The sequence below is a fragment of the Equus asinus genome, chromosome 3 (genome assembly GCF_041296235.1).
Source record: "Equus asinus isolate D_3611 breed Donkey chromosome 3, EquAss-T2T_v2, whole genome shotgun sequence".
Lineage (NCBI taxonomy): Eukaryota > Metazoa > Chordata > Mammalia > Perissodactyla > Equidae > Equus > Equus asinus.
The window spans coordinates 107,689,386-107,714,681 of NC_091792.1; the positions used below are offsets into that span (position 1 = coordinate 107,689,386).

Below are 25,296 nucleotides of genomic sequence, written 5' to 3' on the forward strand. Positions count from 1 at the left end.
CTTTTAACATATGTCAGTTATCTAGATTAGCTGTGTGGAAAATTCTGCTGTAAACTTTTTCTATAATTCCCTTACCATCTAGGTTTTAATTCTTTCTAAAAATAAATTCATGTGTTAGGTTGTTTGTTATGATACTTTGATGATGGTCTTCTTGGCCAATAAAGACAGATCAGTTTTTCTCAAGCTGGACCACTTTGATCACAAAGTGGTTCTCTGATCTGTTGGTCTTTGGAGGGCCTTGTGGTTCCTGGTGGTTTGATTTACCTATTTCCCCCCAAATTTGCAGAATTTCGTGCTCTTTGTATTGTTATTGATTACGGTCAGTCATATCAGGCCTAGGTTTTAAAGAAAACCGTGATTGTATTATTTTTTGTCATACAAATGAGGTAATGTTTTTATATTATGTTAATGGGAGGGATAGGATAACAGACTTCTGAGGAAAGATGGAAAGCATGAGACATGCTGGTCTAGTATGGTTATATAGTACAATAATCATTATTTCAAATTGTCTTCAGCAAACGCAATGAATTTACACAGTTTACACAATGAATTCACACCGTAACTGTAAGTAACTAGCTTATTTTGTGTCTTTTTTGTAACCAGTAGCTATATGTATGTACACACATTTGAAGAGAATGAAAATTTAATAATTCTTTTAGACTACGGGCTCTATATTATTACAACCTACAACTAAGATCTTCCAGCTACTATCAAAGGTTGAAAATGAGCTTGAAAGCAACCAAGTGAATCTTTTCAAAGGGCTGTGAGGTAAAGAGAATAAGCTAGTGAAACCAAAGACGTTCCCAAACAGCTCAAATTTATAGGAGGAAGCAGTTGGTAGTCGTAATCTTTCTAAATCCATATACATTCTACTGGGAAACGACTTAAGCTGAATGAGAGCAATGTTTTGCCATGTCCTTAGGTAAAAAGCGATGCTGATACTGAGGCTGATGCACAGTAAAAATCAAGCAGCGTCAGTGGGCTCCCAAAAGGAAATGAAAGGGTGAGTCTTTCTACACAATTCTAATTGTTGAATCATTTCTTCAGCAAAAGATAAAGCTACACATTTCTGTACCCACATGAAGTGAAAATACTCTGAATATTTGTAAAATATTACTGGTACTGTGAGTAGACACCTTATGTTCTTGTTTCCATGCACAAAGTTAGAAACACAGTTAGGCTCAATAAATTTTTTTGGCATAAATTGTGAATTCGAACTGTAAATTTCAATATAAACCCAGATAGGTTTATTTGATTTTTATTTCCCCCCATTTTCTTTCTCTTAGCATGAAATATTTCTAGCTCTTAAATGTGTATTAAATCCCTTGAAAACAAATTCCCAGAGAAGCTAAATTTTGAAGTCATTTGGATATACGAGGAAGGGACCTTTACATCACAACTTCTTGCTGGAATAAACTGGAAGCATACCAGCTTTAGGTCAAGGATACAGCTTGGCCCTTTTTTTCTTCTTTGCTGTTTTAGTAAACTTCTAGCAACAAAACAGACAGCCTCTTGAGATGACAAATATAGCAGTTGCCACACAGGCCAGCAGGAACCCAATCACATCCAAAGAGTGGTACTGGAAACACGTGAGGTCATGGGCTGCAACCCGAAGGTGTTTGGCTCCTTTGTGGCGCATGACAAACTCGATCCAGAAGACTGCTCGATCTAGAGGCTTCACTGGCTGATCATGTTGAATTCTTGATAATTTCATAGCATTCTCTTTATATCTAAACGAGAAACACAAAGATAGCAACATTGAAAGGAAGTTTGTTTGTCTAAGCATACCAATCCCATTAATGATTTTTGAAGTGTCATACATATTATTCAAAATAAATGCTATAGGATTGCAGAAGTTAGTAAATCTTTATTTGGATCGCATAGAAAGTTTGGCTTTTAAATAGGAATTTTCCAATTGAAAAATATTTTAAAAAGTAAAAAAGGAAGGGCAGGTGAGAAAATTATATCTTTTCTAGCAGAAAAAATGATACAAGCCATTCCAAGCGCTGTAAGGCAGAGGGCGGAAATGCAATTTTAGCATGATGCTTTTTTAATTTTTCAAGGAGACCAGTATCTTGGAGGATGAAATGCCTCTTCACTAGTCCCTGTGTTTTTACTCTTCTACTTATACTGTCTATTTTCCATCGTGTAACCAGAATGATTCTTTTCAAACACATGTCAGCCTATTACACTTCCCTGCTCAGAATTTCAACCTGGCTTCTCATCTCATTCTGAATAAACTCTAAATCTCTTCTTTGGACCTCAGGACCTCCATGGACAGAGCCCTGGCTCCCTCTTCTCCTATCACTTTGTCCCATGCACACTCTGTTGTAGACTGATTGGCCTTCTAGCTGTTCACTGAAGCTGCCCAAAGTTTTCCCACCTCAGTGCCTTTGCACTTTGTGTCCCCTCTGTCCCTCCGCTGGAGCACTCTTCCCTGCAACACCCCAAGCCTTGCTTCTCCCTTTCGAGGGAAGTCTTTGGCTCAGAGTTCCATCTCAGGGAGGCTTTTCCTGGCCACATTCTGACAGCACTCATGGGCATTTCTTTTATTGTTTTTTGTGAATTGTGCTTTCTACCATGTAGGTATTTTTAAACATGTTATATATTCTAAAATAAACATTTAAGTATGAAACATATGAAAGCTGCACATTTCCTAAGTAAGCAGCTCCAAATTCAAAATTAGCTAGAAAATTATGACAAGGTAAAACACTAATCTAACTGCTCTCCAGATCATCACTTAGACAATCATAGGCTCCCGAGAATCACTTCCTCCTTGTGGGCACTTTCAGCCACTGCTATCTTCCCCAAATTAAACACTAGCATGATTTCTAATGTCCCAGAGTAGTTTTGCTCATGTATATACTGGAATCATATAGTGTCTACTCATTCGTGTCTGTCTTTTATGTAGCAATCATTGGTTAATTCCATTGTTGTATAGTATTCCTTTGAGTGACAATACCATAAATTATTTATTCATTCTTTGATCAATAGATATTTGGGCTGTTAACAGTTTTCTGGCTATTACGACTAATGCAGTTATAATTCTTGTATATGTCTTTTGGTTTGCATACTTATACTTTTTTCTTTTTAAAGATTTGTGCCTGAGCTAACATCTGTTGCCAATCTCTTTTTTTCCTTCTTTCTTCTTCTTCTCCCCAAAGGCCCCCAGTACATAGTTGTATATTCTAGTTGTAGGTCCTTCTGTTCGTGCTGTGTGACACACTGCCTCAGAATGGCTTGATGAGCAGTGCCATGTCTGTGCCCAGGATCCAAATTTGCAAAACCCTGGGCTGCCAAGGCAGAGCGTGCAAACTTAACCACTTGGCCTCGGGGCTGGCCCCTATACATTTTTGTTAGTCATATATCTAGGACTGGAATTGCTGAGAGAATAGTGCATGTATGTTTGGGTCTCATTGATATTACTAAACAGTTTTTTAAAGTTTTTTATTAATTCATCTTCCAACCAGTAGTGCGCGAGAGTTCCTATTTCTCCACATCCTTGTCAAAGACTTGGTTGTATCAGTCTTTCTAAAGTTTAGCTCTTCTGATGAATTAATAGGAGGTTCTAATTTACATTTTCCTGAGGACTAATTAAGAGCATAAAGCTGTATATTTTTTGCCAGTGATATAATATTCATTGTAGGTTTCTTTTTAGATAATCATTATCAGATTAAGGAAGTTTCTTTCTAGTTTGCAAAAGGTTGAACTTTTTGAATATGATGAACAGATGTTGACTTTTATCAAAAATTTCTTTAACCATTGAAATGGTCATGATATTTTTCTCTTTCATGTTGACAATTTATTGTATTATGCTGATTGATTTTTCAAACATTTCAGCAAACTTTCAATCCTGGAATAAACCTAAACCTATTTTGGTCACGATGTTTTATTCTTTTTTAAATGTACTCTATTTAGTGACCCAATATTTGATTTCAGAAAGGAATTTTTTTCAAATTTTCTTTTCCTGTAATGTCCTTGTCTTATTTTTATAGGCCTCAGAAAATGACTTGAAAAGTATTAAATATGTTTGACATTATCTAGAAGAGTTTACGTAAACTTGGTGATATTTCTTTCTTAAGTATTTGGAAGTATTCACAGGTGAAGGCATCTGGGCTAGGAGTTTCCTGTGTTGGAAGTTTTAACAAAGACTAAATTGAAAGTTTTAATAGCTTTAACAAACATTCAATTTCTTTTCTCTTTTTTTTGTCAGGAAGATTGGCTCTGAGCTAAAATCTGTTGCCAATTTTCCTAGTTTTTCTTTTTTTTGCTTAATGAAGATTATTGCTGAGCTAACTTCTGTGCCAATCTTCCTCTATTTTATGTAGGATGCTACCACAGGGTGGCTTGACAAGTGGTGCTAGGTCCATGCCCAGGATCGGAACCTGCAAACTCTGGGCCACCAAACCAGAGTGCACAAAATTAACTACTATGCCACTGAACTGGCCCCTCAATTTCTTTAATGGATATGAGGCAAATCAAATTTGCAATTTGTCCTGGGGTGATTTTTTTGTACAATTGTGTTTTATAATATTTTGTTCATTATATAGAATTTTGTTCATATAGTTGCACCTAATACACTGTTAAGAGAAATTTTAATGTCCAATAGCTCTAGATTAATGTCATTTCTTTATTCTTGATATTGGTAATTTGTACCTGCTTTATTTCTTTGTTGATCCAAGTTGCCAGGATTTTATAAATTTTGTTGGTCTATTTAAAGAGCCAGTTTTTGGACTCATTGATCGTCCTCATTGTATGTTTGTATTATATTGATTCATTTCCCTATTGTATTCATTTCTTCCTTATACATTGGTTTAATTTGCTCTTGTTTTCCTCAGATCTTGAAACAGAAGCTAAGATCATTGTTTATTAGACTTTTTACCTTTGGCATACATGTGAATTTTAAGATCCAAGATTCCATTTGGGTATAACTTTTGTTGCATTCCACAAACCTTGATACCTTTAATTTTCCTGATCATTTTGTTAGATGTATTAAAATTTCCATTATGCTTTTGTCATTGACTCTGAATTATTAGAATAAAATTGCTTAATTTCCAAAATTTAGATTAAAAATTTTTTGGTGATTTCTAACCAAATTCCACTACGACCAGACAATTTACTTTGTATGAGTTCAGTCTTTTCAGATTTTCTGAGTCTTGCTTTATAGACAAACATATGGCCAATTCTGGTATTTTATTACATATGCTTTTTTTTTTTTTTCCTGAGGAAGATTAGCTCTGAGCTAACATTTGCCAATCTTTCTCTTTTTTCTGAGGAAGGCTGGCCTTGAGATAGCATCCATGTCCGTCTTCCTCTCCTTTATATGTGGGATGCCTACCACAGCATGGCTTGCCACATGGTGCCACGTCCACACTCAGGATCCGAACTGGTGAACCCCGGGCCACTGACGCAGAACGTGCACACTTAACCGCTGCACCACCGGGCTGACCCCCACATATGCTTTTGAAAAATGTGTACTTCCAGTTTATCTATCTATCTATCAATCAATCAATCAATCTATCTATCATCTATCTATCTTACCTAGGGGTATGAAGTCATGGAGACTGACTAAGGAGTATAAGCTTTCCTTTTGGTGTGATGAAAAAGTTCTAAAATTAGATTATGATGATGTGGTGAAGGTTTCATAACTCTGCAAACATAATGAATATACTTGAATTTTACAGTTTAAGGAGGACAACTTTATGTTAAGTAAATTTTATCTCCTTTTATAACGTATTAAAATAATTATATTAATAAAAAATTAGGGGAATATTTCTATAGTTTTAAAACTTTTAAGTAATTAATTGAAATATTTCCAGATATTTTTTCACATTCATCAGTTTTTCCTTCTGTGGATTCAGTCACATTTTTTTTTTAAAGATTGTATTTTTTTCCTTTTTCTCCCCAAAACCCCCAGTACATAGTTGTATATTCTTAGTTGTGGGTCCTTCTAGTTGTGCTATGTGGGATACCGCCTCAGCATGGCCCAATGAGTGGTGCCATGTCCGTGCCCAGGATTTGAACCAGTGAAACTGTAGGCTGCTGCAGCGGAGCACTCAAACTTAACCATTCAGCCACAGGGTTGTCCCCCAGCCACATTTTTAAAAATGTGTGCCTCTTACAATAAGCTATATAACTTAAATTTTTTTTTGCTTAGAAAATTGTTGAACTAATTGGTTACTCATTAAATCTATAGAATTAAAATGAAATTTTGAAATAACTGACTGCTTGAATGTAAAAGTGAATTTTAGATTGGTGATGCCATTTTAATTATTTAAAATTAGCCTCTTAATAATAGGACATATATATATATTCACTGCTGAAAAGAGAACCTATCTATAAATACTGCCTGGTTAAAAAAATGCTATACTCATGAAGGGTCATTAATGACAGTCTTTAATGCATTGAGCAAATCTGTACTTGACATTGTGTTCAAGTCCAATCTAACAGCTGCTCCCTTGGCTGCCATGTGAGCAATATTATCAGGTTGATCAACAAACATGGGGAGTCCCACCATGGGAATCCAATGGTAAATGGCTTCATAGGTGCATTGCCACCACCGTGAGTGACAAAAGCTTTGGTTTTTGGATGATGTAAGAAAGAGATCAAAGAAAACAGTAAATTCTGAGTCCCATGGGTAAAAATAGAAATTGACAGTATAAGCCAGTAAAGAAGGCAGCATTTTCTGCACAGGATTACTATGCTCATGGGATCGTATAAACATTTGTGGATTTCCAAAGGAAGTCTGTCTAAGGAAAAGAGAAAAAGGGTTACATTGAAGGAGATGTTAGTGTAGAGTTGTTTGTCCGATAGACAAGTGTGGAAGTGAATGAAGATTCAAAGAACTTTGCATTCAAAATCATGGCGGTGAAGAAACATTGTCTCAATTGTATAGAGAGGGATCCAATCTGAAAATGTGTGGAGAATCTCAGGAAGTGTTTGGACATAAAGGACAAATGATGAATGAGTTGAACACAAGGTGTTTTGTGTCCTATTGGGTGTACTTTATTTTGTAGGCAGCGTGAGTCACTGAAAGTCCATAGGAAAGGAGTAATGTTTTCTTATATTTTTTAGGAAATGCATTACAACATCAATGAGAAAGATAGACTGGAGAAGAAGAGCATGGAGCTGATAAGACCTATCAAGAAGCAATAGAAAATTTATGGTTAAGAGAGAATTAGCACATGATTGTTGAAGTTTTCAAAACCAAATGTTGCATTACACTGGTGTTCCATTGTTTTTCTTGATATTTCCTCTCAGTAGGATTTTATTTGTTTGCCACAGTCTTACCAAGAAGATCATTCTGTGGGATCCAATTGAAGAGTTGAGTATTGCATCCTAAGGTACCTGGTTTCTTTCCACTGAATCTCCAAACAACCTATTAAGATGAAGAAAATGCTCTACACCATGAGAAAGATCACATAAGCATAGAGTATTTTTGAAATTAAAGTCTAGCAAGGAGTCTTTTCCAGCTCCCTCCCATTAACAAATTTGGATATTTTTGCCCAGAAATGTTAACATATGAGTGCTATCAAATAGTTTAAAAAATCAAAGTACCAAAAATCTGGGTACCTATTTATCAACTATCTTTCTGTAGAGTTTGCTACAAATTATTAGTTTATTATTCACTGTTATTAGTTATAAAGAGCTGAGGGAAATTAGTTTGTAAATGACACTTTAATATTAAAAGCTTTAAGGGATAACTCAGGACTTTAGTGTAAACACAACATTAACTGCAATTTCTGCAATTTTATTTCAAGTGACTATCTCATATAAGAAACTTGTGGTTTTAATCTAGGAAAGGCTTTGCTTGCTTAGCATTTTCTGAGCAGAATACATGAGGATTTGCTTATGTTCACTTTCTCCATAAAGCATTTTGATGGAAAGTTATACCTTTCTATTTTATATCGTCAGCAATATCATACTTTATTCTACTTAGGACAGAGGGTTAAAGTCCCTTCTTCTATAGAGGGAATATCAAATAATTTAGATTACGTATTGCAAGAACATTGCTTGCTATAATCTTTGAAGTAGGAATCTTCCAAGGCCTTATTTCAGTTTTTTCCCCCAGAAAGGGATTAACAATGGACTTATCCATCCATAGTTTTACATATTTTTTTTTACAAAAGTAGGAACTGCAGAATTAATAATAGGACAAGGGATAAAATTTTTTTAAAAGGTCTTTAATTTTCATTGACCATAATAAGCTAAAATAGGCAAATTAGCAGCTTATGATGTTAAGAGATCTACTTGCATTTTATAAAATAGAAAACACTAATTTAGAATGCCTCATGTATCAAAGATGCTGCAACCAGACATAGTGACTGATACTGAAATTCTCACTTCTAAGTGAGATGAAATCCCAAGGAATCCTAGGTTAGTGGGGCAACTTTTTAAAAGAATAGCAGGTGGCTGTCTATTACCTGTCATGGCAGTCAGCCTGATCTCAGGTTCTCTGCGATAAAAATATTGTGGATTGTTAGGGGCCAGTTTAGATCATGCCTGAAGGTGGAAAGTAGTCCACAACCAGTGAGAGAGCTCAGATGGATCTTGTAGTTTCATTAAAATATCTATAGGATTTTACAGGAGGGAGCACTTCTGGACTTATCTCTATGTTAAACCTGACTCTGCGCATGCTTTCCCAGTTTTTGCCTCTCTCTTTCCCCCCACCTTTGAGAAAGCAGTTGATAATCCAGTTTGTCAGAACAGTATTTGGATTAGACCAAGTTTTTAATGGGCAGGAATAAGAGCACTTAAAGTCAGAGCCCGTGTCCCTTCCTTCCTATTGCCCTTTCTGCTTTAACAGGAGACAAAGCCTGGCCCTCTGGGCCTGCTCTTCAATCTATCCCCACTATTCAATGCCAAGGGGAATCAGGAGGGCCAGGCTTCTCTCTTGTTCTTTCACATAGGGTTAGTTTTAAGATATATACTGTATTTATCTTGGGAGAAGGGGGAGCAGGAACAGGAGGAAGGGTCTGAATCTTTATTCTCCAACTCAACCTTTTAGAAAATTCTACTTTGACTATTGAGTGTTTATGCAGCTACCAATTGAACTATGATTTGATGCCTCTCTGATGCTCATAATTTCATAATCTCTGAGGAGATGTTTTTGGAGAAGCTTTGATTTGTGGGGTAAAATTTGGGCATTCTTGCTGTGTTACCTGCATACTATTATCATAATAGGAGCAAAACCTTACACAGAGTCTCTAATATATAAATATCTCAGAGAGCATAATGAAACTTAAAGTGGAATATTTAAGCAAATGTGTCCTCTCTGCACTATTTTAGAATTTGACTTCAAATAAAAACAGAGATACAAGTTCATTTTGATCTAATTGCATTATGAAATTTTTACTCCTTTCTAGTAACCATTTTAATGAACCCACTCTACAGATTGTAAAGAGACTTACTCAATTACTTGTTCAGCATAAATGCAACTTATCAGACCTTCTGTGGAATCTGAGCAAGGGCCGATGCAATCATGTTAGCCTTTTCTTCTGGAAGGTTTTGGACCATTGACCATAAACTAAATGCTACAATGCCATCTTCTCCAGAGCTCTGCACAAACTCTTCAATTTCCTGAAAAGAGATAGTTCATGGTAATATGAAAGGGCATCAGTGCAGAGAGATTTTTTTATTTCATTTGTTCTTTTTTTTAGTTTGCTTGAAGGAAATGAATACATACATTCCTAAACAGAGTAGAATTCTTAGAATAGTCTCATCTTCTAACATTCTAAACCATTAAATCCTTTTAGAAGGAGATGTGTGATATGAAATCCAATTTCTTTCCCAAATGTATATCATTGATTTCTAGGCAAATATGGTTCTTTTTTTTATCAATTCCCAGCAAGTGATTACAATACAGAGGAAGTGTCCTTTGAGAACCTTTCCCACTATGGCAACATAGGTTTAATTTTCTTATGTGAGTACTAAAAACCATATAATTTCTATTCCATGCATTAAACGTCACCAGGGTGAGACATTTTTTTTCTAATTCTGTGTTAAACGTTACTGAGACCTAGCAACAGTATCTTAGTTATTTGTCCCAGGATTACATGATCGTGCCCAACTAAATTAGTTTACTCATTAAAACACATAGCTTGCTTACCAAGATAAGAATTAACACCTCACCTACCTTTGTCCAGCAATCCAAAGTTATATCATAAACTTTGCTCACTTACAACCAACTGCTTACTTTACAAAGCCGTCCATGTATCACCAACCCAGGCCCCAACACCTCGGAATTATCTTGACTTCCTTTTTCTGGAACAATAATAAAACCCAGTCTGGAAGGTGTTGTTCCCCCTTCCTGTAATAAGTCAAATAAACCTAGCTTCGTTTGATCAACAGTTTTGTTTTGTTTTTGGTGTTCGTTTGAGGAAGCAACAGATGACTAAAGAATTAAAAGAATCTAAATTCCTATCAGAATTCCTTGAATAAAGTGAAAGACCATTTGCAACTAGACTTCATGAATTTGTATGTCATTCTATGTCCAATATATTTGTTACTGAATTGTTACACTTTTCATCTTGGCAGTTTTTCAGGAAGTCTCTTTTGGTGTAGGCTTTCCTGATGATGAAGCCTACATGTAATGTGGCCTGATTATGAGGTTATATACGCTTGCTTTGGTATAAGAAGGAAAGTGCTTTCGTTAAATCAGTTTTACGTACATAAATAAGACCTTCAATTTATTAGCCACAAAGTTTCCTGGAGTTTCAGATTCCCACTACATAACGGATCCCTAAATTTGAGCCTCCGCTAAGACTCTGATCTATTACTTGTTTTTCTGGTGATATTTCATTAACTGACTGGAAGATTTATGTATTTATGAAATAATTTTCCCTTTCATAAAGTCTCATATCCTTTTTTTTCTGGCACATGCTCTGCTAATATTGCGTGTGCTGTACTAAATTTCATCTCATATTAAGGAAATAGCTTTCCAAAACTTCCTGCAGTTTGTTTCTTCCAATTTTCATTCAAAGTCCTAATGAAAGTGCAATGACATGCATTAACATTATTTTTATCTAGAGTTCTTCAGCCTGGGTACAAGTTTGTGTCTATCTTATCCTGGCCCAGATATTTCAAGGGAACTAAAGACATGACTGCTAATGAATGTGACCAATTTTGCTTGTAAACTATTTATTTCATGGGTTTTTACTCCTTGAGAGTGTGATTTAATGGGTAACATATTTAATCAGTGTGTATATGAACTAATTGAGATCCATGTCACAAAATGATTGAAAACCATCATTTATATTTCTAAATCTGTGGCATGTTGTACAGGTTAATATTAAATCAGGCATTTCCTCTCTAATATCTTACTTAATATATTTGTTTTCAAGCCATCTTGTGAGATTAGGCCATTTAAAACTTTGAAATAGAATTATATCTAATCCAGTTTATACTCCACTGAATGATTTTTAATGCCCACTATAGCTAATTCCAGAGAAAGGCTGATTTCAACAAACTGTGTTATCATGGTACAACGATCTCTGCTCTGTTTTGTGATATGAAGTTATTTGATCTCATGTATGATGAGATCAAATGCTAGAAAGCATTCAGAAATATCTTTGGAAATGATTTCAGGGGTTTGCCAGTGTACACTCATATATATACATATACATATCTCAGAAGGAGTCCCTCCAGTCTAGATACTGGTGAGGTTGTGTAAAGTTTCAAATAGATTTTAACAGTTTCATCTGCTCACTTTGTTTTCTAAAATGAATTTCTTCAGTTAAAAGAGTCACTAGTAAAATTGAAATCACAATGGTTAATATCTATTAAGTACTATATTCCTGGCACTGTGTAAGGGCTTTACATATTTAGTCGATTCTTATTATTCTAGGCAGTGTTGTTTTATGAAGTTGCTGCAAACATGTTATTAGCAAATACTGAATCATTGCCGTCAGTGAACACAAGGTTAGTTTCCTGCAAGCTTCTTGTTACAACATTTTTACCATCTGATCAACTCACAGCCTTCTTTCATGTGTGTTTCTGCTTAAAGGCACCATATTTAATATATATTGTTTGATCTCATCAAGATGATGATGTAGGCGGACTCTGAACTAACCTCCTCCCATGAACAGAACCAGGTTCAACTATTCTTGGAAAAATTACCCTTGAGAGGGAACTGAAAACTGGATAAAAAGAACCCCCACCACAAGGGACAGTCCTGACTGAGGCAGAAGATGCAGAAAAATCCTTCGGGAGAGAAAAAAGCCACCTTTGTGAGCCACAGAGCTTGACTGCCAGGTGAGAGCAACCTTAAGGTAGGAAGCCTTCCCTGGAGGAGCAGCGACCAGAGCAAGTGTGTGTTAACACTATAAGCATACTTCAGACCCAGCACAACAGAGACAAGTGTCATAATACCTGGCTTTACTGGTTATTAACTATAATGAGGAATACCTCCAGAAAAGCTATCTGACAAAAGTAGAAAAACTTAGCTAATAAAGGGCCCATGCACTAACTTACCCTTCTCAGAAAGCAGCCTAAAAACATCAGAAAGAAAGGTGGACAGTCCTTTGGTGAAAAGGGACTCACCCAGCAGTTTCTGGCACATCTCAGTGAGAAGTGAAACCTCTCGGGAGGCAGAGACATTGGTGGCAGCCATTGTTGTGACTTTGTACAGGCATACTGACACAAATGCTGACAGATGCCATTGGCGTTCTTCCCCCGGCCTCTTAGCCCAGGGATCTACCACAATCACTAAGGCACCGATTTCATCCAGCTCTGCCAGGGCAGGCAGCCTGCCATAGGGACTGGGACTACCCAACAGCAAGCCCTCAGGCTATTTGTCAGCCTGCATAGATTGGGTGCCTGGATCCTCTGCAGGCAGGTATGTCTTCCTTTCTGGGGCAGGACCTGTGCGAGGAGCAGGCAAAGTGTGGGGCCTCTGCAGTGGGGTGACTGGCTATGCTTCAAGGGGTCGGGAAGTGTACATGGGACAGGACTGTGCTGAAGGTGTGTGTGAACCTGTGAGGGGGTTGGGGCTTATCAGTAGCAAACGACCTCTGCTTCACAAACAGCCACAAAGGGGATTGAAACCACATGATAAAGCCTAAAACAATTGGGTTCTTCCATGTCTGGGCCAAGCCCCAATCAGCTGCAATCCTAAGAGAGCTGACAAGAGCCTTGCAGGTCTAAGGCCTATAGCAATTGTATGTCCCATTGCCTAGCAAGCAGCAACACTGGGTGCCTACTCACTTAAAATGAAAAAATGTAACAGGAATGTGCTATTAGACCTTTTAGCCAATAGTGCTGTGGCTCCCCAGCCCTATTTACAAACTGTCAAACAGTGCAGGAAAGCCTAGACTCTCTGCATACTTGCAGTGAGAGCAAACTTTCTGCAGCAGAAGGACACACATAGCCCACACAGGGGTCACTCATGGAACATTTTACTGGTGATGAGAGGGAACCACACTGCTGGGCCTCAAAAAGCGTTTCTGACATAAGGCCACATCTCCAAATCAAGAGACATAGCTGACCCATCTAACACATAGATATAAGCATAGAGAAAGAGGAAAAATGAGGAGGCAAAGGAACACATTTCGAGCAAGAAACCAGGACAAAACTCCAGAAAAAGAACTCAATGAAGCACAAATAGGCAATCTACTTGACAAAGAGTTCAAACAAAAACTCATAAGGATGCTCACTGATCTTGGGAGAAGACTGGATGAACACAGTGACAACATCAACAAAGAAGTGGAAAATGTAGAAAAGAACCAATCAGAAATGAAGACTACATCACTAGAGGGACTCACTAGCAGAGTAGATAATACAGAAGAACAGATCAGCAAGCCAGATGAAAGACTACAGGAAATCACCCAAGATGAAAAGATAAAAGAAAAACGAATTAGAAAGAACAAGAACAGTCTAAGGGAAATCTGGGACAATATTAAGCACACTAACATTTGTAATATAGGTGTCCAGGAGGATAAGAGAGAAAAAGGGGCAGAGAATATATTTGAAGAAATAATAGCTGAAAATTTTCTTACCCTAAGGAAGGAAACAGACATCCAAGTCCAGGAAGCACAGAGAGCACCAAATAAGATAAACTCAAAATGCCCACACCAAGACACATTATAATTAAGATGTCCAAAATTAAAGATAAAGAAAGAATCCTAAAAGCTGCAAGAGAAAGGCAACAAGTGACATACAAAGGAAACCCCATAAGACTATCAGCTGGCTTCTCAGCAGAAACTCTACAGCCTAGAAGAGAGTGGCATGATATACTTAAAGTGCTGAAAGGAAAAAACTTACAGACAAGAATACTCTACCCAGAAAAGCTTATCACTCAGAATGGAAGGAGAGATAAAGAGTTTCCCAGACAAGCAAAAATTAAAGGAGCTTAGCACCAAGAAACCAGGTCTACTAGAAATACTAAAAGTATTTAAGTGGGAGAGAGAAGACCAAAAATAGATATGATTTCAAAACACAAAATGTAGGAGGAGAGTGTGAAAGAATAAGACGTTTAGCAAGAGGTCAAACTAAAGAGACTATCAACTCGTAATAGATTGCTATATACATATAATATTCTATCTGGACCTCATAGTAATCACAAACAAGAATCTATACTAAATACTCAAATGAGTAAGAGAAAGGAAATCAAACGTTTTAATAAAGAAAGCCATCAAAACACAAGGGAAGAGAGCAAGAGAAGAAGAAAGGAAAAGAGAAGAACTACTAAAACAGCCAGAAAAAACGTAACAAAATGGCATTAAATGCATATTTATCAATAGCTACCTTAAATGTCAATAGACTTCGTGTTCCAATCAAAAGGCATACAGTGGCCAACTGGTCAAAAGCAAGACCTATATATGTGCTGCATACAAGAGACACTCTTCAGACCTAAAGACACTGACAACCTAAAAGTGAAGGGATGGAAAAAAGATACTCAATGCAAATGGCAAAGAAAAGACAGTTGAGGTAGCAATACTTATATCAGACAAAAAGACTTTGAAATAAAAACTGAAACAAGAGGTAAAGAAGGGCATTACATAATGATAAAAGGAACATCCAAGAAGAGGACTTAACAATTGCAAATATCTATGCACCCAACATAGGAAAACCTAAATATGTAAAGAAAATATTAACAGACATAAAAAGAGAAAGAGACAGTAACAAAATAAGAGTAGGGGACTTTAATACTCCACTTACCTGAATGGATAGGTCATCCTAACAGAAGTTCAATAAGGAAACATTGGCCTTAAATGATACATTTGACCAGAAGGATTTAGTAGATGTATATAGAACATTCCATGTAAAACCAGAGAATACACATTATTTTCAATTGCACATGTAGCATTCTCCTGGATCAATCAAACATTAGGCCACAAAATAAGTCTCAAAAAATTTAAGGAGATTGAGATAATATCAAGCATCTTTTCTGACCACAAAACTATGAAACTAGAAATCAACTAGAGGAAGAAAATCAGAAAAGCCAAAAATATATGGAAAGTAAACAAAATGCTACTGAACAATTATTGGGTCAATGAAGAAATCAAAGAGAAATCAAAAAATAACTGGAGACAAATGAAAATAAAAATATGACATGGCAAAATCTATGTGTATGGAAAAAGCAGTTCTAAGAGGGAAGTTTATAGCAATTCAAGCCTACCTCAACAACAAGAAGAATCCCAAATGAACAATCTAAGAGTGCACTTAAAGGAACTGAAAAAAGAAGAACAAACAAAGCCCAAAATCAGCATAAGGAAGGAAATAATGAAAAGCAGAGCAGAAATTAATGAAAAGCAGAGCAGAAATAAATGAAAATAAGACTGAAAAATCAATAGAAAAAATCAAAGAAACCAAGAGCTGGTTCTTTGAAAACATAAACTAAACATAACTGCCAAACCCTTAGCTAGACTCACCAAGAACAAAAGTGAGAAGCCTCAAATAAATAAAATCAGAAATGAAAAAGGAGAAATTACAATGGACACCTTAGAAATACAAACGACTATAAGAGAATACTAGGAAAAGCTATACGTCAACAAACTGGATAATCTAGAAGAAATGGATAAATTCTTAGAATCACACAACCTTCCAAAACTGGATCAAGAAGAAGTGTAGAACTTGAATAGACCGATGACCAGCAGGAAGATAGAAACAGTAATCCAAAACCTCCGAAAAAGTAAAAGTCCAGGACCAGATGGCTTCCCTGGTGAATTCTAGGAAACATTCAAAGAAGACTTAATACCTATCCTTCTCAAACTATTCCAAAAATTTGAAGAGGAGGAGAGGCTTCCTAACTCTTCTACGAAGCCAACATTATCCTGATACCAAAACCAGACAAAAACAACAGAAAAAGAGAAAATTACAGGCCAATATCACTGACAAACATTGATGCAAAAATTCTCAACAAAACAGTAGCAAATAGAATACAATAATACATTAAAAAGATCATATACTATGGTCAAGTGGGTTTTATTCCAGGGATGCAGAGATGGTTCAACATCCACAAATCAATCACTGTGATACATCACATTAACAAAATGAAGAATAAAATCACATGATCATCCCAATAGATGCAGAGAAAGCATTTGACAAGATACAGCATCCATTTATGATAAAAACTCTAAATAAAATGGGTATAGAAGGAAAATTTCTCAACATAATAAAATCTATATATGACAAACCAACAGTCAATATCATTCTCAATGCAGAAAAACTGAAAGCTATCCATATAAGAACAGGAAACAGACAAGGATACTCACTTTCACCACTTTTATTTAACATAGTATTGGAAGTCCTAGACAGAGCAATCAGGCAAGGGAAAGAAAGAAAAGTGATCCAAATTGGAAAATAAGTGAAACTATCACTATTTGAAGATAGGCTTGTATATGTTCAAAACCCTAAAGAGTCCACTAAAAAACTTAGAAATAATAAATGAATACAGTCATGTCACAGGATACAAAATCAACATACAAAAATTGGTTGCGTTTGTATACACTAACAATGAGGTAGCAGAAAGAGAAATTAAGAATACATTCCCATTTACAACTGCAACAAAAAGAATAAAATACCTAGGAATAGACTTAACCAAAGAGGTGAAAGATCTGTACACTGAAAACTATAAAACATTGTTGAAAGAAATTGAATAAGACACAAAGAAATGGAAAGGTGTTCCGTGCTCTTGGATTGGAAGAATTAACATAGCTAAAATGTCCATACTTCCTAAAGCAGTCTATAGGTTCAATGCACTCCCTAAAGTTATCTATAGATTCAATGCACTCTCTATCAAAATTCCAACAATGCTTTTCACAGAAATATAACAAAGAAACCTTCAACTTATATGGAACAACAGAATAGCCTGAATAGTCAAAGGAATCATAAGAAAAAAGAACAGAGCTTGGGTTATCACACTCCCTGATTTCAAAATATACTACAAAGCTATAGTAACCAAAACAGCATTGTACTGGCACAAAAACAGACACACAGATCAATGAAACAGAATCGAGAACCCCAAAATCAACCCACACATATGTGGACAGCTAATTATCGACAAGGGAGCCAAGAGCATATGATGGAGAAAGGAGAGTCTCTTCAATTAATGGTGTTGGGAAAACTGGCCAGCCACATGCAAAAGAATGAAAGTAGACCATTATCTTACTCCAGGCACAAAAATCAACTCAAAATGGATTACAGACTTTAATGTAAGATCTGAAACCATGAAACTTCTAGAAGAAAACATAGGCAATACACTTTTCAGCATTGGTCTCAGCAGCATTTTTTCGAATACCATGTCTGACCAGGCAAGGGAAACAATAGAAAAAATAACAAATAGGACTACATCAAACTAAAAAGCTTGTGTGTAACAAAAGAAACCATCAATAAAATGAGAAAACTTAACAACTGGGAGAAGATATTTGCAAACCATCTATCACATAAGGGGTTAATATCCAAAATATACAAAGAACTCATACATCTCAAATTTAAAAAAACTAACCACTCAGTTAAAAAATAGGCAAAAGATTTGAACATAGATTTCCTCAAAGAGGGTATACAGATGGTCAACTGGTATATGGAAAGATGTTCAACATCATTAACTACCAGGGAAATGCAAATCAAAACTACAATGAGATATCACCTCACTCCAGTCAGAATGGCTATAATTAACAAGAAAGGAAACAATAGGTGTTGGAAAGGATGTGGAGAGAAGGGAACTCTCATACACTGCTGTTGGAAGTGCAAACTGGTGCAGCCACACTGGAAAACAGTACGGAGTTGCCTCAGAAAATTAAGAATAGAGCTACCATATGATCCAGATATTCCACTGCTGGGTATTTATCCAAAGAACTTGAAAACACAAATGCATAAAGATACATGCACCCCTTTGTTCATCCCAGCATTATTCATAATAGAAAAGACTTGGAAGCAACCTATATGCCCATCAAGGGACAAGTGGATAAAGAAGATGTGATATATATACACAATGGAATACTACTCAGCTATAAGAAATGATGAAATCTGCCCATTTGTGACAGCATGGATGGACCCTGAGGGTATTATGCTGAGTGAAATAAGCCAGAGGGAGAAAGTCAAATACCTTATGATGTCACTCATATGTAGAAGATAAAAACAATGACAAGCAAACACATAGCAACAGAGATTGGACTAGTGGTTACCAGGGGGGAAGTGGGGAGGGAGGAGGGCAAGAGGTGATTAGGAACATGTGTGTGGTGATGGACTGTAATTAGTCTTTGAGTGGTGAACATGATGTAAACTACACAGAATTCAAAATATATTAGGATGTACACCTGAAATTTATATAATGTTATAAGCTAATAAAAACAAAAATAAACAAACCATAAGGAAATAATAAATTATATTCTTGACTCATTAGCATTGAGCTCATAGCCAACAACTATACTCATGGAAGTGAATGAAGCTTATGTAACAAACATGTTTATCCCCTAAGTCATGTCATTGTCATCTTGCTCCCTCTGAGGAACACCAGGAAGCCCTTCAGTATTATCCTTGGGGACCATTCTAAACAAAGAAATCACCAAGAAAAAGCACTATAATGCAAAAAATGTGACATTAAATACACTGGGAAAGGGACACTTGTTTACAGTATGAGAGCCTACAGCAAGACAGAGCATCACCTTGTGTGACCTCAACTGGGAACATACCTGTAGGTGAATCGATTTTTTGCTGCTCTGTGCGTATCCTTGAATGTTATGAAAGCACTGCAAGTACAGATTTTGGAGTTACAAATAAATTTTAGTGAGCAGGCAAATTTAAAAACACGTAATCTTCAAACAATAAAGAATGTTTTAAAATTTTGCATTTTCATACAATTCAGTGAGATAAGTAAGTAAAATCTTTTTTTTCTTTTCCTCCTTTTTTCTTTTACATCCATATTTTATAGGAAAAGTATTCCTGACAGGATCAGGACCTTTGTGTATTTGCTGACTACCGTAACGTCATGCATTAAAGCACCAGATCCCATAGCCTTGGAATACTGGCACATATTTTCACTTTGAATATAACATTATCATAATTTGATTCTTTTAATACCTGACTGCAGTTTACTTGAATACAATATGACAAGAGCTCCCATACCACCTCGATCTTACTCTTAATATGATTTATTGTTGATGTAAATAATTGTATATTATTGACTTTTATAGTCTTTCTGACCAACTAGCCTATAAGCTCCCCATGGGGGGTAACTGTGTCTGTCTCATTCACTTCTTCTTCAGTGCATGGTATACAATTTGGCATCTAGTAGACATAGAATATTCATTTGTTGAAAAAATTATCCTTTCTTATGTATTGGACAGCAAAATAATGTTTTATAGTGTCTATATCCACATGATCATGCATGTCTCTCATCCTTGTAACAACTGTTATGTAACCTAGAATCTTCATTGATAATTAAACATGAAACACATAATATGTGAAAGAATGGCATGAAGAAATTTTATGTATTACCCCATGTCTTATCTATAAGACAACATCATCTGGATTGGGAAAGAAAAGCTCTTTTCAAGATAGCAAGTTTTACCTTAGGCAAGGGTTTGGCAGGTTTGCACTGTAGTCCTCCAACATATTCAAAATTAGGTAAGAGTGGACAAGGAAATTCAAAATCCCAATAGGTTTGGATTAGCCAAATATCAGTTTTCCCCATCAGTTCACACAATGCACTGGGTCTTCCTGAGAAAGAAAATAGAGAAGGAAAAATATGTATATATCTGTGAATTTGTATCCATTTTTTCTTAGAAAACATAGGAGTAAAGACTCAGGTTTCTGTAGGTCAAGATTTTCAAAATATGCCAGTGATTTAAAATTTGAACAAACATTTAAACAACAAAAAAAGTGGAAAGAAAACCATGTAAGTGACAGACTTAATAGTTAATATACTTTCACCTCTGCACCCTTTCTAAGTTCAAATATTCATTAAAGATTCATTTCTCTTTTATGTATTACAAATTCAAGGTAACTGATACATTGCATTTCTAAGTCGATATTTCCCTGTAGGTTGTTTAAGCATATATGATGAATATTAAGTTCTAAATGATCATCATCTCATTTTCCATCTTCATGGCATTAGGTTTGTATCTCTTTTATGATATTTGTGATAGTTTTACTGAATCCCATGCTTTAAACATGTTTTATTTTCTTTGCTAACTCATGATTCTCAGTCTCTGGGAAAGGTCCACGTGACAGGGTTTCACATGGGACAAGGGCTCAGCTAAGAATCCACTTTGCTGCTCATTGAAGTGAAGAAATCCCCAAGATTGCAGTAAGTTGGTTGAATAAGAAATGGTTTTCTAAATATCATAATGATCTTCCACATTAAATATGAATCTGCAGCGTGAGGATTTGCATCGTTCACGCTTGTCTCAATCTGGTCTCGTTTCACCAGAGAATAATCAGGTTACACATGGGAAGCTGTATATCCTTTAGGGGTATGGGGAAATGTAAGCAGAGAAACCCTGGTGGCTTAAGAGTTCTCTCTGATGACACAGATCACACCGGGAAACAAGTCTTCCTTTCCACAGTTTAAAGACTCTTTTTTCCTTGTATATTTTGCAGAAGAAAGCTTATTGCAGGTCCAAAGTCCCAGACCATCTGTGATCAGGAAAGTGCATGATGAGTGAGATATGCTATGAAATGATGTCTTTCACTTCCATCTCCATGTCATTTATTTTTTATTTCTGAGGAAACTTGAAACATTCTTACATGGATAGATTATCACGATTTAACTTAAAGGGAAGGTTGCTTGACAGCTATAAGGAAAGAATGGGACCTGGGTGCTGTCCCATCATTCAGTCTATCAAGTAATTTCCCCTACCTAATTTGAGTCTCCAGCCTACAGAAGAATTATAAATACTGGAAAAACTAAGTATGACCAAGCCCTGAATCGGTGGTCAGAGAGATTCAGGGGAAAAAAGTTGAAAATCCTCCCTTTTAAGTTTTATGACTTGGGGGCTGGCCTGGTGATGCAGCAGTTAAGTGCGCATGTTCTGCTTCATTGGCCCAGGGTTCACCAGTTCAGATCCAGGATGTGGACCTACCTACCACTTGGCAAGCCATGCTGTGGCAGGCATCCCACATATAAAGTAGAGGAAGATGGCATGGATGTTAGTTCAGGGTTAATCTTCCTCAAAAATAAATAAATAAATAAAAGATTATGACTTGGCCAAGGGATGTCCTTTGTTGGTTTCTATCCCTAAATAAATCAGCATTGTTGTCATGGGTGCCTGTTCAAGGAATGACATAAAAGTTCTGGAAAGCCAGGATGGAAAACTGACTTTGTTGTATAAGTTTATTTGCTTCAACCTTTTGTACCTGCATCCCCTTATTTACCTAAAATGTTCCCTGAGCTTCTTTGTGGCTTTGTATTATCTGCTTGGTCTTACAACCACAGACACATGAACCCACTCACACAATTGACCACCCAACTTTCTATTTTGATTGTTTGCCATTTGATCCTTGTTTTCCTTCACATTACTGTGCATGCTCTGACTATGGAATCTCATCTAAGAGCTTATTTTCTATGACCTATGATTCCTGATTACTTTTTACCAGATTAATGTCAGAAACTTTGGTCTTTGTATTGTTTGTTTAGTCTTTTATTGTGAGCAAAGCTTGCCTCCCTCCCACCTGACTCAACAACCAGCTTTCTACTTTGATTGTTTCCCATTCAATCCTCGTTTTCCTTTACAGTACTTTGCATACTCTTGCTCTGGGATCTCATTTAGGAGTTTATTTTCTGTGACCTATGATCCTTGATTAATTTTCAATAGATTTGTATTTGAGATTTTGGTTTTTGGTTTTATTCTCTAAGCCACTGCACCCTTATACAATATTTATATAATCAAAGGTTAATGTTTTTGTGACTCAGATCTTTATTTCCCCTGTAATCTTAAATTAAATTTACATATCTTCTTATCTATTGATAATAATTATTACATTTATGTTAAGGATGGTTAAGTTCCATTTGAAAGGGATATGTTTTCTAAGTTTTCAGGTTTTACCATAGGGCCCAACAAAAAGCTACTTTATGTATAGGAGTAAATGCTGATGAGGGAGCACCCCTGTTGGCAACACAAAGTTTGGCTAGTTGAAAGATACCTTCTGGCAATGAAATGCGTCTGTTAAAAATATCTCCCAAATCAAGAAAAACTAACTTTCTTGGTCTTCTGTATTGTAATATACTTGGTGCTTAGCACAATATGTGGAGTTTTGAATTGAGACTCTCTGTTCTATCATTTAATGCAATATGCAAAGGAATTAGGCCCAGGGGACAGACGGCTGTGTTTTAATCCCATCCCCAACATTTTTTTCCACTGAGAATTTAGGTAACTTACCTGAACTTCTGTACTACAGTTTCCATTCTGTAAAATGAGGAGAATAATAGCACCTATGAAATGATTCCTATATGTATTGTCTATGAGTTAATAAATATGAAGGACTTAGAAGATTTCCTGGAAGAGAGTAATTCTCAGTAAATGTTTACTGATTTTCTTCTCCCTCGTGAAGGCAAAAATCATAGCAAAAGCTCAGTAAATGTTTGTTATTGAATGAATGTGCTTACCAAATCATCTTTAGAAATATTTCAGATAGGAAAAATATACTAGACCCCTATAGTTTGCTTTATTTTTTAAATCAAGTGAAAGTATAACTGTAGATCAGAAAACAGACATGGATAATGCTAAAATAATCAAAAAAGTTTTAGGTTTACTTAGCAGATGATTTTTAATTCATTGAGAAGGGAGGCGTAATACTAGATAATGCTCAGGGATAGCTTACTCATAACTTAGCAGGGGCAGGCCCAGCGTCTCAGCTGTTAAGTTTGCACCTTCCACGTCTGCGGCCTGGGGTTCGCCGGTTCGGATCCCGGGTGTGGACTTGGCACCCACCGCTTGGCACACCATGCTGCGGTAGGTATCCCACATATAAAGCAGAGGAAAATGGGCACGGATGTTAGCTCAGGGCCAGTCTTCCTCAGCAAAAAGAGGACTAGCAGCAGATGTTAACTCAGGGCTAATCTTCCTAAAAAAAAAGTAAAATGATGGAAAAAAGATAAAAAAAAAACATTCATAATTAAGCAATTTTCCTCTTAAGAGAGATATTAAATGATTAGACCAAAGAAACAGTTCAGGTGTAATAATAGAAAAATTGAAACTGGAAGAGAGATGTCAGAGACTTTGATTCTGAAAGCTGAAGGTTACCTTAGCTATGAGCTCATATAAATATGTAATTTCAAAGACAAGGAAACATAAATTTTTCACAAAGTAGGCATACGTTCTTATACACAAAGTAAACTTTTTACTAGAACCAGATTGGTAAAATATATTTACTCATGGCTGAACTTCTCTTGACTTTATAAATAAATTTAAGAAGTTTCTTACTGTAGTATATTAAAAATGGCAACCTATTCTTCGTAACTTCTTCTATCAAGAGATTGAGGCTATTTCTCCATCTTTTGAATGTGGACTTGCCTCAAGACCTATTTTACCAATAGCAGGGGGCAAAAGTGACATTGCGTGACTTCCAAAGCTAGTCCCAGAACATTCACTCAAACTTTTCTGGAATTCTACTACCTGAAAAAGCACAAGCTTGCCTGTTCAAGGGGCCACAGGGAGGAGACAACTAAAGTGTTTGGCTCTTGGGCCAAGGAAGACCCAAAGAGAAACATTTACTGAGTCCAGCTCAAATTGCTGGTGCACAGGATCATGAACAAATAATATGGTTGCTGTTTTAGAATGATTGATTACACAGCAATAAATAACAAAGACATGATTTATGAAGAGCATAGTAGATATGTAGCTTTTTAAATAAACAAGTTTTAAGAATATTAATATAGTTGATCAATGTCAAATAGAGTTGCAGCTCCAGTGTTATGGAATTCTAGAATAATTTGCACAAGTTCTTGAATGATTGATAAATTTTGACTGAGAAATTATCATATATCCATTTTGACACTAAACCTAAGAAAATAGAAATTCTCTTTAATTATACATACATATATATATATGTATGTATATACACACACACAGACACACACACTCTAAAACACACAAGAAAGTAGGTTTCTTTCCACCTACCGTAGGGAAAATATAATAAATAAATCACCGACTTACCTAATACTTCACTGTAAAACTTACCCCTCTTCTTCTTGTTAAAAGTCTCAAATGCAAAGTTGAAATACAGAAAACACAACATATTTGTTATCCTCTCCATAAATGTCATTTTGTTGCTAAGTTCTGATATGACAACAGGTACATAGGAAGGCGGTAATGTAAGCCCTCCACAGAGTTTTTCATATGTATTGTCAGTGGTAAATCAAAGAGTGTAGACCAAAAGTAGGTTAAGTAGTTCAGACAGCAGCTCACCACAGGGAGCAACGGCATCTCCAAGAACAACATCAAATTTGGATTTTTGCAGTTTCTTGTTCAAAACTAAATCCTCACAGAGCTTTTGAACAGTATCAGAATATTCATAATATGTTTTTTGCATCTTTGAATCATATGCCCACAATGTATGCTTTGGTAACTCGTATGACCACAACTTGAGCCATTTCATAAAATGTGAATCAAGTTCATTCTTGGTAAAAGATATAGGATAAACTTCAAATTTAAGAGCAGATTGTTTGCTGAGATCCACAAGAATGGAAGCTGAAGATACCAGCACAGTCACTTCATGGCCCCTCTGAGCAAGTTTATCCAAGATTGTTGTTAAATAGATCCAATGACTGTATTCCATTGGCCACACAAGCACTTTTCCACAGAATCCACAGCTGAAATAACAACACAGTGCAAGAAGAGAAGCCCATTTCTTAGACAT

General features: G+C 36.1%; 1 pseudogene; it reads right to left on the reverse strand.

Annotated features, from left to right (window-relative positions):
- Positions 1-1,233: 1,233 nt before the first annotated feature.
- LOC106826092 (UDP-glucuronosyltransferase 2B17-like) lies at positions 1,234-25,296 on the reverse strand (annotated as a pseudogene).